We start from the raw sequence: 14275 nt of genomic DNA on the forward strand, positions 1-14275 counted from the left end.
GCCGCTCATTGGGTTGATGTGTCCATTTCCATGCTACTCCTTCAGCTTGGAAGTAGATTAGTCTCCCTGCCCCCCCCCCCCCGTTTGTTACATAACTTCCTATTTTCCTTTCAAGGACCCCATCTCACTTTCATGGGAGAGGGATGCTTTGTGGTGGCTCCTGTGCCACAAAGCTCATGTCAGAAATTCTGGGCCACAACAAAGGGACCTTCTCCATTGAGCGGAGCCCTCTGTTACTTGATCAGGAATCACAAATCTTGGTTCAACTCAGTGGTCAGCCCTTCACCTTCCTACAAAGCCCTCTGTGTGTGCCACAGGAACTGAGACCAAAGAATGAGTTTTCCATTCTTTAATGCTGAATTTAGTTCACTGCTGCACAGTGGGAAGCAGCCCCAGAATCAAACCTCAGCTGCAGTGGAACAGTTAAGTGGACAGAGCTTTTCAAAGCAACCTCCAAGCTGCACCTGCTTATTCCCTCGTCTTTCAAGACCTCCTGGTCTCTCAGGAACATGAGAGGGCATCCCTCACCAGCTTATTTGCTCTCCACATGCCAAAGCCCTTTGCAACCATCATCAGATATCACTGGAGCCTGCAGCTTTGCTTGTTGTTGCAAGCATGATGCTTTCTGCCCTGGTGCTCAGTAACAACTGTGCTGAACCTTCCCTCCCTCCCACTAGAGGGCTCCATAGCGGGTCTCCCCCACCCACCCTCACACATACCAGTCAGCCAGATGGCTGGTTCCCTCTCCATGCTCTCATCATACTGGGCTTCCTCCTGCTGAAGCTCAGTGCAGTACAACGCACATATCCCTTCCCCTGACATTTTTTCTCAAGCCCTTTGGCAAATGCAGAGTGCAATCTCTTACGCTGAGCTCTGCAGCCTGCAGAAATCCAGCACTTAGTGCAGTGTAAGAGACTTCTCCTAAGTTGGGGGAAGGTGTCTGTGAGCTCCTTACCAGAGTGTCAGGGCATCTGTCTCTGGCAAGAATATTTATAGAGGCCTGATTTTCAATCTTTCATGTCACAGTGACAATTAAGGTTCTCATACTGGCAACTGAAGGCAGGAATTGCTTGGTCAGTTTTATATGTACCTACCACTCAAAGAATGTAAGTTGCTTTACCTTGATGCTTGCATTTATGTAAGTAGGGTGCTGGTTCGGTTGCAATTTATTATTGTATTCTCATTTATCAAAGTTTGAATCAATCATTCTGTTAACAGTTTCAGTGGTTAAAATGGGGTTGCATCCAATATTGGATCTACTCAGAGTAAACTCATTGAAATTAATGGGTACAACTAAGTGGCTTACTAGCATTACATGTGAAAAGGATCTAGCTTAACATGAGTCTGCAGAATGATGCAGCAGCAGCAAAAAAAAAAAGCTAATGCTATTCTAGGCTGCCTCAACAGAAGTCTAGTGCCCAGATCAAGGGAAGTATTAATACTGCTCTATTGTGTCTGGGTCAGACCACACCTGGAATACTGTGTCTAATTCTGGACACCACAATTTAAGAAGGATGTTGACAAGCTGGAACGTGTGTAGAGGAGGGCAACCAAGATGATCAAGGGTGTGGAATGGTTGAGGTAGTTGGGTATGTTTAGCCTGGAAAAGGGGAGACGGGGAAGATATATGATAGTCATCTTCAAATATCTCAAGGGCTGTCACATGGAAGAGAGAACAAGCTGGTTTTCTGCTGCTCTGGAGGGTAGGACTTGAACAAATGGCTTCAAGTTACAAGAAAGGAGATTCTGACCAACCATCAGGGATACCGTTCTGACGTTAAGAGCTGTTCAACAGTAGAATAGGCTCCCTTGGGAGGTTGTGGACTCTGCTTCCTTGGAGGTTTTTAAGCAGAGGTAGAATGGCCATCTGACATAGATGCTTTAGCTAAGATTCCAGTATTGTGGGGGGGTTGAACTAGATCATGGGTGGGCAAACTAAGGCCTGGGGGCCAGATCCAGCCCAATCGCCTTCTAAATCCAGCCCACGCATGGTCTTGGAATCAGCATGTTTTTACATGAGTAGAATGTGTCCTTTTATTTAAAATGCATCTCTGGGTTATTTGTGGGGCCTACCTGGTGTTTTTACATGAGTAGAATGTGTGCTTTTATTTAAAATGCATCTCTGGGTTATTTGTGGGGCATAGGAATTCATTCATTCCCCCCCCCCAAAATAGTCTGGCCCCCCACAAGGTCTGAGGGACAGTGGACCGGCCCCCTGCTGAAAAAGTTTGCTGACCCTTGGACTAGATGACCCTTGGGGTCTCTTCCAACTCTACAATTCTATGATTATAAGTTAGGCCAGTTAATTTCAATGGGTCTACTATGGGAGCCCAGTTGCTGCCTCGAGATAGCAAAATTGCTTTTTGTTTTTTAAGGAGATTAACCCTATTAGAGGTTGAAGGAAGTGTCCACACAATATAGTAAGTGGGAAGGGTTTCCCATTTATGCACAGAGGTGATAAACAGCTTTAGGATGTTATGAGAGCATACATCTTAATGTTGCTGTTGCCTGTCAGGAAACACCTTGAATTTAGTTTTAATCTCCCTCTTCCTGTGAACTAAAGACAGTGTTTATTAAAGGTGTTGTTGTCACCATCATCCTGGGAGGCAGAGCCCTCTTTCCCAAAAGTACAGGGCACGCGGTTTAGGGGCAAGGGTAGTTGGAATGCTTCATTACTAACCTTGCTAAATCCCTTCTTAGCCCTTTTGATTTCTTTGCAGATTAAGATGATTGCTTTACTACAAAGGATGTCTCCACAACAGGAACAGAGCATGAGCTCCTTTTCCATTAGCACACAGCAAAAATTATGAGGTCCAAATATCCCCTCATTAAAAATCATTTGGGAACCTGGGAGCAAAAGCATTTTAACTTTCATCCAGGTCTACTTTATTCATAATTGTTGACTTTTAAGCATCCTGGTTTGGGTGGGAACTTGGATAATGCGAACTCTCTTCTTTTTCTTTATTACCTCGTAGTTGACTTCCTGCCTGAAGATGTGATCCTTTAATCCTGAAAGCTTGCATGTCTGTCCTGATCTGCTTTATGTAGTGTGATTAGTTAATGAATTTCACTACTAGAATTACCTCCCCCTCCCTTATGCATCAGCATTGCTAATGATTATTTTTTAAGGTTGTGGCCCTAAGCACAGGAAGTCCATCTGAACTCAGTGTGATTCGCTTGCAGGTAAATGTGTTTAGATCTGGACGATTACTTGCAGTTTCTATTGAAATTTTATAATTGATTACTCATCTACGTAGGAGTGTATTAACCATCATCAGAAGTTTTTTTTAGGAGGGGAAAATGTGCACAAAGTATCTGACATCCGTAGATTTCTTCCCAATCCATGTTGATGTGTTTCCCTAAATCTCTATCCTGCCCCAGAATGTTTCCATATCTGCAGGGAGAAGGTACAAGGCAAACGAGATCTTTCACATACAGCAACTGTGCATGTTGTTCTGCTCTCCCATTTGAGAAGAGCCCTGAGAACAGAATGATTGAAATATCATATATCTGATACCCGAGCTTCTCAGCAGATGATCCTATTTTCAAGGTCAAAAGATTTATAATGTTCAAGGCAAGCAGAAATACTAAACAGGATCCCCTATTGGGAATTGCAGCACTTTGAGAATAATTCGACAGGCTCTTCTTCTTTCCTTAAATTTTTGTGCAGCTGAAGTGACCAAATCTCAGTTCAGAACAAGTCCTCCTAGAGTAAGCAAAATATAATGCAGCTTAGTAATTGATGGGAACATGTCAAAAAGCATGATGGTGGTGCTATAGTTCTTCCACATCAGAAAAATCAGCATGTGTATCAAAATAGGTGATAAAAAAGGGCACATCAGAAAAATCAGCATGTGTATCAAAATAGGTGATATTTAAAGCTTTGTTTGTGGGAACAGTGGGAAGATGAAATGTCAAGACCCAAACTTCATTAATCTTGTAGACCCACACTAGCTACTTGTGACAGTGCAGAACAGATAGCAGGATGAAGAGTGTCTCTTGATCTCCTCTTTAGATCAAATGTGTGTGTACAAAGACTGCAGCAGCACACTCCTGGCTGGTTTGGAGTCAATGCTAGCTGCTCCTTGTAGGTAGTACATTGTGGTTTCTAGGCAACCCCTGGTTTCATTCTTGGCTGTTTTGGAGTGGGTGAGTTGTTACATGGATGCTTAGCATGCTACTTTGACACTTTGCCATTGAAGGAAATGCCCTCAAAATTTCCCTTCTGGAAAAGGGAGGTAAGCAAGAGGGAGGAGTGGGATTTTGATATATGTGAGAGGTAGAGGTAATGTTAATTGAGTTGTTAATGTGCATTAACCAGCCATTGTGCACATTCACCAGGCCACATGAAGAATGTGCGTGAAATCTATCGGTGAAGAGGGAATTTCACATATTTCCTGGCTAATATACATAATATTCAACAGGCGTTGGGGAATAGTCATATATCAATTGGATTTTGAACATTCTCCAATCACTGAGCATAACCTCCAGCAGGACTTAGGGAATGTATATATCTCAACTGCGTATTGTAAACTCTCTGGCCAGTGTGCATAGCCCCCAGTAAGCTTTGGAGAATGTGCATATCTCAACTGCATTTTGTTTGTCAGTATGCATAGTCTGCAAGAAGCATGTTCTTGTTTTTTTATCTCCGGTTCAAAAATGTGAAATCGGCACCCTCTGGGTTGCTTCTGGCTATCGATTTATCTTACGTAGTTTCCAACATGCCCATGGGCTGAGCATCTGAGCAGCATGAAGAAGTGGTGGGGCTCCATATAAAAATCAACTTTTTCTCACTTTGTGGGCAAATTACGTGCACATTCTGTATGAGCCTGATGAATGTGCACAATGGCCAGTTGTTATGCACATTAACTGCTCAATTTACATCACCCCTAACATACGTTATTACATTAATTCGTTTCTAAACCAGCCTTTATCTAATGATCCCAAGACAGCTTACAAACTGAAATCTCTATATTAAAACAAGATCCACACTGCAGATTTTTAATAGTATTAAAAAATATCATACAAAACACAATGCAGCTTAGTTCAGACTACATGCTAAACCAAACCTTGGCTTAGATCACAGCAGTGCTGCAGTGTAGGAAGAACAAAGCAGCCACAATACTCCCTTGGGAAGCCGCACATTCATGCTAAGCCATGGTTTAACTTAGCATTACGTGCAAACTGGGCTACTGGCAGGCAAACAATCCACAATATTTCTAACCTTAATGCATCAGTCATCACCAAATGCCTTCGGTAAATTTTTGGTTTGCATTGAAAAGTTAATGTTGACACCAACCACATATCTGAGGAGCGGGAGTTCTATAGATTGAGTACCACCACAGAGAAGCCCATGTCTTGTGTCACTATTCCTCACTGGACAGGAAAGTAAGCAGAGCCTTCGCTGTCGATATTTGTGTATAGGTTGGCTGATATAGGTCAAATATTTGGATCCCAGTTCATTTACAATCTGAATTGCATTTGCTAGACACAATATTTGGATCCCAGTTCATTAACAAACTGAATTGCATTTGGTAAACATAAGGAACCAGTGAAGCTGCTGTAAAATAATGTATAAATATAGGTACAGGTGGGTGGGTGTTTTTCTGTGTCTCCCCTGCTGGAAGGCAGGCAGATACTGCTGGGCAGCTCAAACTGCATTACTGAAATCCATCATTAATCTGCTCTAGTTCAGATTTGGTATACCTGGAGAATTTAGATTAAGGCATACTGTCCTACTTCAGCCCGAAGACGCAGCGCTTGCAGAAGCCTTGTGGCGAAGAGTGCAGAGAATACAAGCCACTTAAATGCTGCTGCTGTTCTTAAGTAATGTGCAGCCAAACAAGACCGCCCGAAGCTCTCTCGTTGGAGGTGGCCATTAAATCCAATAACTTCTGTTGTTGTCGCTAGATACTGCAGAAACAGCCAAATCCTGTGATGACAGAAACAGCAATTTCCTCCCAGCTGCACTTTGACAGGGTAGATATCTTAGGAAATGTTTTGTACATTGGTACAGATATCATAGCATTGTTATAAAGGGTGTGTTTGTGTGTGTTTCAAATGTGACTTTCTCCTCACAAGAGGGCAATCCTAGGGCAACCTCTCACAAAATATATCCCCCAGAAATAATCTGCTGCATTTTAGAGGTGCAAGAGGCTTTGGAAAGATAATAGACCACCTGTTCAGACTCCCCAGCCCCTGAATTCTCATGGGGGCGGGGGAATCTGGTAGGAGGCAAGAGAGGGGCCAGCAGCATTAATGGGCACAATCCCACGCTGCTCCCTGTGCTTTCAGACAAATGCCTGAACAGGCCTGTTGCCACCTTCCCTGCAATTCTGGACATTCCTTCAGAAAGGGGAAGAGGATTGCTGTTCTCTGTTGTGCCCCTGTTGCAAGCAGGTTTTCTTCCTACAACAGTGTTAATCCCTCAGTGCTGAATGTTCTTTCCCCCCATAGGGATGAATGGAATCCATTAAAGTATAGGACATAGTAAAGCAGTATTCTCAGGGACACCATTATGGGGGAGGCGAAGCCCGTTTCCTCTCTCTGGTGACTCCGGCCACTGAGAAGCAGTTCTATTCCTGCATAACTCTTGTTTCTTGGTCACATTGGAATGTGACAGTGAGGGGAAAGGGGATAGCTAGACAAAAAGTTAGATGCTCAGAGGAAGCTTTTTTGAACAAAGCTGAATCTGCGGGTTCTATTTATCGGCATACTCATTGGTCAGGAAACCCTATTTCTAACGTTCCAAGTATTGACAGCTACCATGAATGTTTCAGTCCATGGAAATTAGCCACAAATATGAAAAAAATAAATAGGTAGGTCCTAGAGAGCCAGTGTGGTGTAGCGGTTAAGAGCAGTAGACTCGTAATCTGGTTGAACTTGGTTTGCATTTTCGCTCCACCACATGCAGCTGCTGGGTGACCTTGGGCTAGTCACACTTCTTTGACGTCTCTCAGCCCCACTCACCTTACAGAGTGTTTGTTGTGGGGGAGGAAGGGAAAGGAGAATGTTAGCTGCTTTGAGACTCCTTCGGGTAGTGATAAAGTGGGATATCAAATCCAAACTCCTCTTCTTCTTCCTCTTCTAAGTATCAAAGGAGATGAATTTTATTTCAAGAGCTTGTTTACATGATCCAGCAATACCAAGATAGGTAGCTCACAGTGGTTACCTTCTTAATGTGACTGATCTGTGGTTTTGCTTGCACTGATTAGTTCTAAAAGTATTGGTTCTTTTCCTTGTCTCTTCACACTGGGTTCCCATTAATGTCTTAGGCTGAAGCAGTGGCATCTATCTGCACGATTATGATGCCAATACAGTTTGTATCAGTCATTCTGAGGTTTTCCTTCATACATCTTAATTCTATTAGATGCCTGGTAATTGTACATCCTTCTTCCTTGTATAAACCTAAATGGGTTGCAACACAGATTATATAAGCAAACCCTAAATGGAGGCCCGTATCATGCAAAAAAAAATATGTTGTTGTTAGGCTCTGTACATTGTGCGTAGTTTTGGATTTATTTATTTTTACCCATGGCAAACTGATGAGTCTCACGTACTGTTCCGAGGTGCATTTTCTGCTTTTCAATTTTACAAAAAATTATGCAGCATATTATCAGTAATGAATTCAGTATAACAAGGTGATTTAAATTAAATCAAGCATTTCCTGGTGAATCTCAAGAGTTTTCTGTGTGCTTGGCTTCTTTCCTTTAGGCAGCTGCCACTGCCACTTCGCAACAGGCAATGCTTGTCACTTGAAAAAAAAAAATAATCTGGGCTTGTGGCCAGAAGATGAAAGAGGCAATAGTGCAAAGGAGTCAATGTTTCAAAATGACAAAGCCCCGTATTTTGGTAATGCTCTCTGTGGAGCAACTTCCCTCTGAAGAAAGGTTGCCACGTTTGAGACCTTGTAGTTTAGAGAAAAGGTGGGTAAGAGGTGACATGATAGAGGTTTATAAAATGATGCATGGAGAAAGTGGATAGTGAAAGATTACGTATATCCTTTCCTCATAACACTAGAATTTGTGGACATCCAATAAAGATGAAAGGGACGCGGGTGGCGCTGTGGGTAAAACCTCAGCGCCTAGGACTTGCCGATCGCATGGTCGGCGGTTCGAATCCCCGCGGCGGGGTGAGCTCCCGTCGTTCAGTCCCAGCTCCTGCCCACCTAACAGTTCGAAAGCACCCTTAAGTGCAAGTAGATAAATAGGTACCGCCTTATAGCAGGAAGGTAAACGGCGTTTCCGTGTGCTGCTCTGGTGCTGGTTCGCCGGAGCAGCATCGTCGCGCTGGCCACATGACCCGGAAGTGTCTGCGGACAGCGCTGGCTCCCAGCCTCTAGAGTGAGATGAGCGCACAACCTAGAGTCTGTCAAGACTGGCCCGTACGGGCAGGGGTACCTTTACTTTTAATAAAGATGAGTATTAGAAGATTCAGGATGGAAAAGAAAGTACCTCTGAATGCCAGTTGCTGGGAATTACAGGAGGCGAGACTGCTCTTGTGCTCAAATCCTGCTTGCTGGTTTCCCACAGGCAACTGTTCAGCCACTGTGAGAACAGGATGCTGGACTAGATGGGCCACCGGCCTGATCCAGCAGGCTCTTCTTATGTTCTTAAAGGAGAAAACAATTGTTTTGTAGCAATGTAAACAACAAGCTGGATACTATTTTCACAAATGTAAGAGACATTGAGAATCTTGTGCCAGTAATCATTGTTATCATCAAAGTGTCATTGTTCTTATTTATATAGAGGAGAAAGAATTGTCAGGAGGAACCTGTGGAGAAAGTAGGTCAATAACACTTTTCCTCACAGGAATTAGATTTCTTAAGCTTTTACCCAGAGTTATCTTAGAGCTTTCTGAGGAGCAGAAGGAAAGATCTCAGTTGAGCAAAAGCCATTTATTTGACAAGTTTACATCAGAATGACCCCCCTCCATTGGCTCCTTTAACTATTTAATCAAACAGAAATAAATCTTAATGAATTGAATAACTTAAAATATTTTAAAATTGACATAAAGTTTAAAAATCCATTTCATATATTATTACAAGGTAATAACTCCTGCAAACCTAGCAGTTCGAAAGCACGTCAAAGTGCAAGTAGATAAATAGGTACCGCTCCGGCGGGAAGGTAAGCGGCATTTCCGTGCGCTGCTCTGGTTCACCAGAAGCGGCTTAGTCATGCTGGCCACATGACCCGGAAGCTGTACGCCGGCTGCCTCGGCCAATAAAGTGAGATGAGCACCACAACCCCAGAGTCGGTCACGACTGGACCTAATGGTCAGGGGTCCCTTTACCTTTTACCTTTAATAACTGCTGAGAAGCCATAATTTCAGCCTATTTTCGGTGGGAATGGGGGAAAGCTATGCACAGCAAAGTTGTTGACATCTGGTTGGTAGAGTATGATGGGTAGGTGTCTTGTTTTGATCTGAAGAAGGAGCCTGCAGTGAGCAACCTGCTCTGAGAAGGTCTGGAACTCTCTACCCTCTACCAGGCTATACCTGCTTTGGGAGAATTAGAGAACAACCAGCTCTCTCCCCTGAATACAGGCACTTCTCTTGCATTCTGTGGTGTGCTGCCTGGTGCCTCCCTGTGCTGTTGGACTAGCAACAGACTATAGGAGGCACTTGGTTCCTTAGGCTGCAGAGAATGTGCCTGTGAGGACCATGGCTCCAGTTCTACAGGCCCGGATGCTCTTGTTTGGTTTAGTGAGCTCCTGCTTGCCAGCTTCAAGTTCAGTAGCTCACTCCCCCAATTACATGGCTCCTAAGTCCATGTCAGTGTAGCTTCCAGCACTGTATCCTTGTCCCTGCTGAACTCAGGGCAAGGACAGTGGGATGGTCAGGTGAGACAAGATGGGTGACAAGATTGTGAGAAGGCAACTGGAGAAATTGAGTGTCGGGTTTGGCAGGAATCTACACAAAGGGCTGAATTGCAGAAGTGGAGGTCTGAGTAGGTCACAGAGCAATTCTGGGGAAAGCAGGTTCATCAAGGTAACAAAGAGAAGACCTTCTTACTTAGTACCACAGAGAACACTGGCAACCTGCTGCTCTCTGCTTTTGGTTGGAGGAATGGAGCTGAGGAACATCTCCCAGTTGTCATCAGTCTTGGTGTTAGTTCTTCTAGGCTTGCAGCACAATAACTAAGCATGTAGAGCTCCTTGTTTGTGTGGCTATTACCTTCTCTCTGTCCACTTTACCGTGATGCAAAGGCAGCAAACAGATGATGTTGTCACCTCCCTTTGTGAGGGACCAGGGCCCCCTGGCGCTGCACGAATCTGACCAAGGAATTATGCAGGTTCCTGTTTTCTTTTCAGGCATTCATTTGTTTTATTTAACCATATTTTTACCCTGCACCCCCCAGCACACAAGTGCTCCCTGGTGGGGCTAAGAAAAGGAATAAAAAAACAAAAACAAAATAAAAACAATACAATTATGAGAAGGGAACTGCAGGTAAAAACATGACAAATTGAAATGTGCATGCATGTTGCATACATGAAACTTCCAAGGGAAAGCAAATAAAACAGGTGCAGTTAAAGGTTTAAAGGTTTAAAAGCCTGAGGAGAATATGGGAACCAAGCAAGCCTCCCTAGGAAGATCACTAAAAGGTGGTGCACCACAGACAAGAAGGCTTGCAGAGAGCAGGGCATGCCCTGTGCCTATCACACCCTCTGTTGCGGTGTGTGCATTTCTTGTGTGGGTGCTATGTACATGTGTGGTTTGTATGCTCTATGTCAGGAGTGGGAAATTTTGTAAGTCTAATAGCTGCATTCCTTTTAAAATTCTTTTTGTTGTTGTTGTGTTTGTACTTGTTGCTAACAAATCAATAAAATTAAAAAGAAATCTTAAAGAAAGAAAGTGCTGTGGGTGCCGATCAAAAAAATGGCTGCCATGGGAAGAATCACATAAAAAATTAGGGAGTACAGTCATTGCTGCTCCCTTCCTCCCCTTCACCACCTCATGGCTACCATGGGAAGTCAGGTGCATCCAGCTAGTTCTGATTGTGAAGATTATGCATACAAACACCCACCCATCCAGCCATGATAGGATGCTGTCGCCATCTAATAACAACAAGGAGCATTACCCAGTACTAGGAAAAACATGTAAGGTGGCCACACCACACACTGCATTACTCTCAGGTAACAAAAACAGTATGTGTCAGGGACTCAAGAGCGGGAGCACAGGGAAGGGAGGAGATGGAGAGTGAGGGGGAGCAATCCGAGGGCAGCGTAGGAGAAGATGACAGTAGCCCGAGAGATTCCATGAGCCTCTCCAGCAAATCGGAAGATTCACAGAAGGGGGCGCTGGTGGCCAGGGCAAGGGGGGGCCCAAGGGGGACAATCCAGAAACAAGGGGCCAGCGGGGACTCCCAGAGCAGCAGTTGGAGATCAGGACCAGCTTCCCCACCAGAGCGTAGTGGGGGGGAGGAGTCCCAGGTATCGGGGCCAGCGTATTCACCACCAGGGAGAGAAGATGAGTCAGGGTTGACCACGCCTACATCGGAGAGTCAGGCAACGGAGGGGAGGTCACGTCCAGGCAGCTTCCAGAAGGAAGGAAGCAGTGATAGAAGCAGTGTAACGGTCAGGAGGAGGATCACGGGGTTGGCGCGAGAGCCACGTTCAAATGTACAGGAGCGCGGGACAGCAGAGAACGAGGATTGGGAACCAGGTCCTAAAGCCCGCAGGAGGCAGGGGGAGGAGTCAGGCGACTCAGCGTCAGAAGAGTCCAGAGTGGTGAATGCCCCAGCGGGCAGGAGGATCCAGAGGAGGAGAGAGGAGAGGAAGAGGTGGAGCAGGGCTAGGATCTTAAACTGGTGTCAGAGGGGAGGAGATTCAGACGGAGCTTCGCCGGTCTAGGGTTTAAGACGTAGAGCTGCGCGCTGCGGCTTTGAAATGGAAACTGAACTTCAATAAAGACTTTTGTACATAACGACAGCCTGGCGTTGGTCCTCTGTGAGCTGGGACCTAGGGGCAGCTCTGACAGTATGTTTTACAGTAGGTTAAATAAATATATTACTTAAATAGAGGAATGTGCCTTATTTATGTCAACAATCAATAAGAGGTATTTATAGCAAAATAAGCTCAAGCCAATAGCTGAATAGGTGACTGTGTATATGTGTGTGCCTTCCCTTACCTGGGCATTAGCTCTGTATAGGAAAAGTATCTGTTATGATGCTTCCCTAGGATTCTGCTTCAGCAGTTGTGTCTAAACTTTAGGGGTATAAGAATTCCAGGAGTGGTATTCATCTCAGTTTTATTCAGAGTCCATTAATTTCAATAGGCCTGCTCCTGAGTAAACCTCCCAAGTAGAGAATAAACATGAACAGGAGTATTGGATGTAGGAGTCTGTGTCATGAGAACTTTTACTTTCATTTCTTAAAAAAATACAACATCTCTGCAACTGCAGAGGGTGTGAGATAATGCATCGTGAAATTTCAGAACACAGAGGGATGGCTGAATAAGACATCTTGTATTTCAAAGGGGTCGAATTTCATGTGCTTCATATCTTTGCTCCACCCCATGACTAGTTATAAACATTTCCAGATGTTGGTTTAATGTGTGCACATGTTGCAGAACCCTGCTTTTCTCGGCACAGAGTTTGGATTTCTCTGGTCAGATTGTGAGGCATGAGAAGTCAAACAGTCACATTAGGAAAAAAAGCCAGTGCTGCTTGGAGTATTTTTCAGTGTGATCTTTGGGGATAGATACTTAGATATAAATCTATTGTGAGGGTTGAAGCAAATCTCTGCCCTAATGGGGAGTGTTAGTGGATGCTTCAAAATAAAGTTGTTTCAGCTTATAGCAGGGACTGAAGCATAAGAACGCAGTCAGTGACCCTTGGAATGCATGAGGTTGGTTTAACATTCAGGAAGCATATTCATACAGTCACTGTGTATTTAACAATCCTTGGTTGCTGGAAGGCCCCCAAGTGCTTTTTGCAATAGCCCATTTCTGTGCTGGCTGGAGTGGAGAGAAAGAGAAGGAGAAGGAGAAGCGAACCCTCCTTACTTTGTCTGGAGAGCTGAAACATCTAACTCCATTCAAACTAGGTGTTGCTGCTGTCAGGAAGAAGTCCTCTCTCTGTCCCCATTCTTCCTTGCTAGTGCTTACATTTCAGAGTCTGAGTGCACTACTGAGAAAGGGTTACCGGTATTTTGTGCCTACCTGAGTGGGGAAGAAGAGATGAAAACCTTTGCTTTTCCTGCCCATTGTTAAAGCTCTGCTCCACATCCCCGCACTAATCTACTTTTGCAGGCAAGCCTGTTGGCCGCTATGCAATAGGCACCTGACTACAGAGAGGTGTCAGCAGAATTCAGCCCTTCCAGGATGAGTTAGGGTGGCTGAGAGTCCCCAAGGTGGTCTCTCTGGTTAACATTTATTGTTGTTCTTAAAATTTCTATGCCTGCCCATCCGAAGATCACAGGGTGGTTTCCAATATAAAAACGGAAAACAAAAATAATACCCCCATACACAGTTAAAAAGGCCATAGATTGTTTAATTAGCCAAATGCCTAGGCTAACCCCTTTTTAATTAATTGATTAAATTTGCCCAAGGCCTAGGCTAATTTTTGCCTGGTGCCTAAAGATTTGCAACTAAGACACCAGGTAAGCCTCCTTAGAGAGAGCATTCTGCAAGCAGGGAGCCACTGCAGAAAAGGCCTGTTCTCGTGTTGCCCTCCTCCAGATCTCTCATGGAAGGCACACAAAAACGGGTCTCAGATGATGATTGCAGAGTACAGGTTGGTTCATATGGGGAGAGGCAGTCCTTGAGGTACTGTGGTCCTGAGCTGTTTGAGGCTTTATAGGGCAAAACCAGCACTTTGAATTGGGCCTAGAAACTAATTGATAGCCAGTGCATTTGGGTCAGGATTGATGTCATAGAGCTTTAAGGTTTCTCTAGTCCAAGAGGGTAGGCGCTATTTTGTGAAATTGCTTTTTCCCAGGCACAGAGCAACTTCACAGTCAGGTCCCTGTGTTTGTTCTGGGAACAAATATGTGGCTGCCCCTCTAGCAGTTGTCCAGCTCAGTGAGATATTTGCTCAGTTCCATGTCCATCAGAATTCTAAGTATAGTGCCAGTTACAGATAGGTAGCCGTGTTGGTCTTACAGGAAAAAGAAATAGACTGGAAAGAGAAGCTGCTGAATTGCAACTTATTTCCAAACTTAAAACCATGGAGAGACCTGGTCTGAACAAAGACCTTGGATTCTTATCTCATTATACATGACAAAGCCATTTTTCACCTTCTCACCCCTTGCTTTTTCCTGTAAGACCTATTGCAGTCA

General features: G+C 44.4%; 1 protein-coding gene across 1 annotated transcript in view; it reads left to right on the forward strand.

Annotated features, from left to right (window-relative positions):
- Positions 1-14275, forward strand: part of MAPKAPK3 (MAPK activated protein kinase 3) — a 72518-nt gene that overhangs the window by 38424 nt on the left and 19819 nt on the right. The window lies entirely within an intron of this gene.

Source organism: Podarcis gaigeae, assembly GCF_964106915.1.
Source record: "Podarcis gaigeae genome assembly, chromosome: 2".
Taxonomy (NCBI): domain Eukaryota; kingdom Metazoa; phylum Chordata; class Lepidosauria; order Squamata; family Lacertidae; genus Podarcis; species Podarcis gaigeae.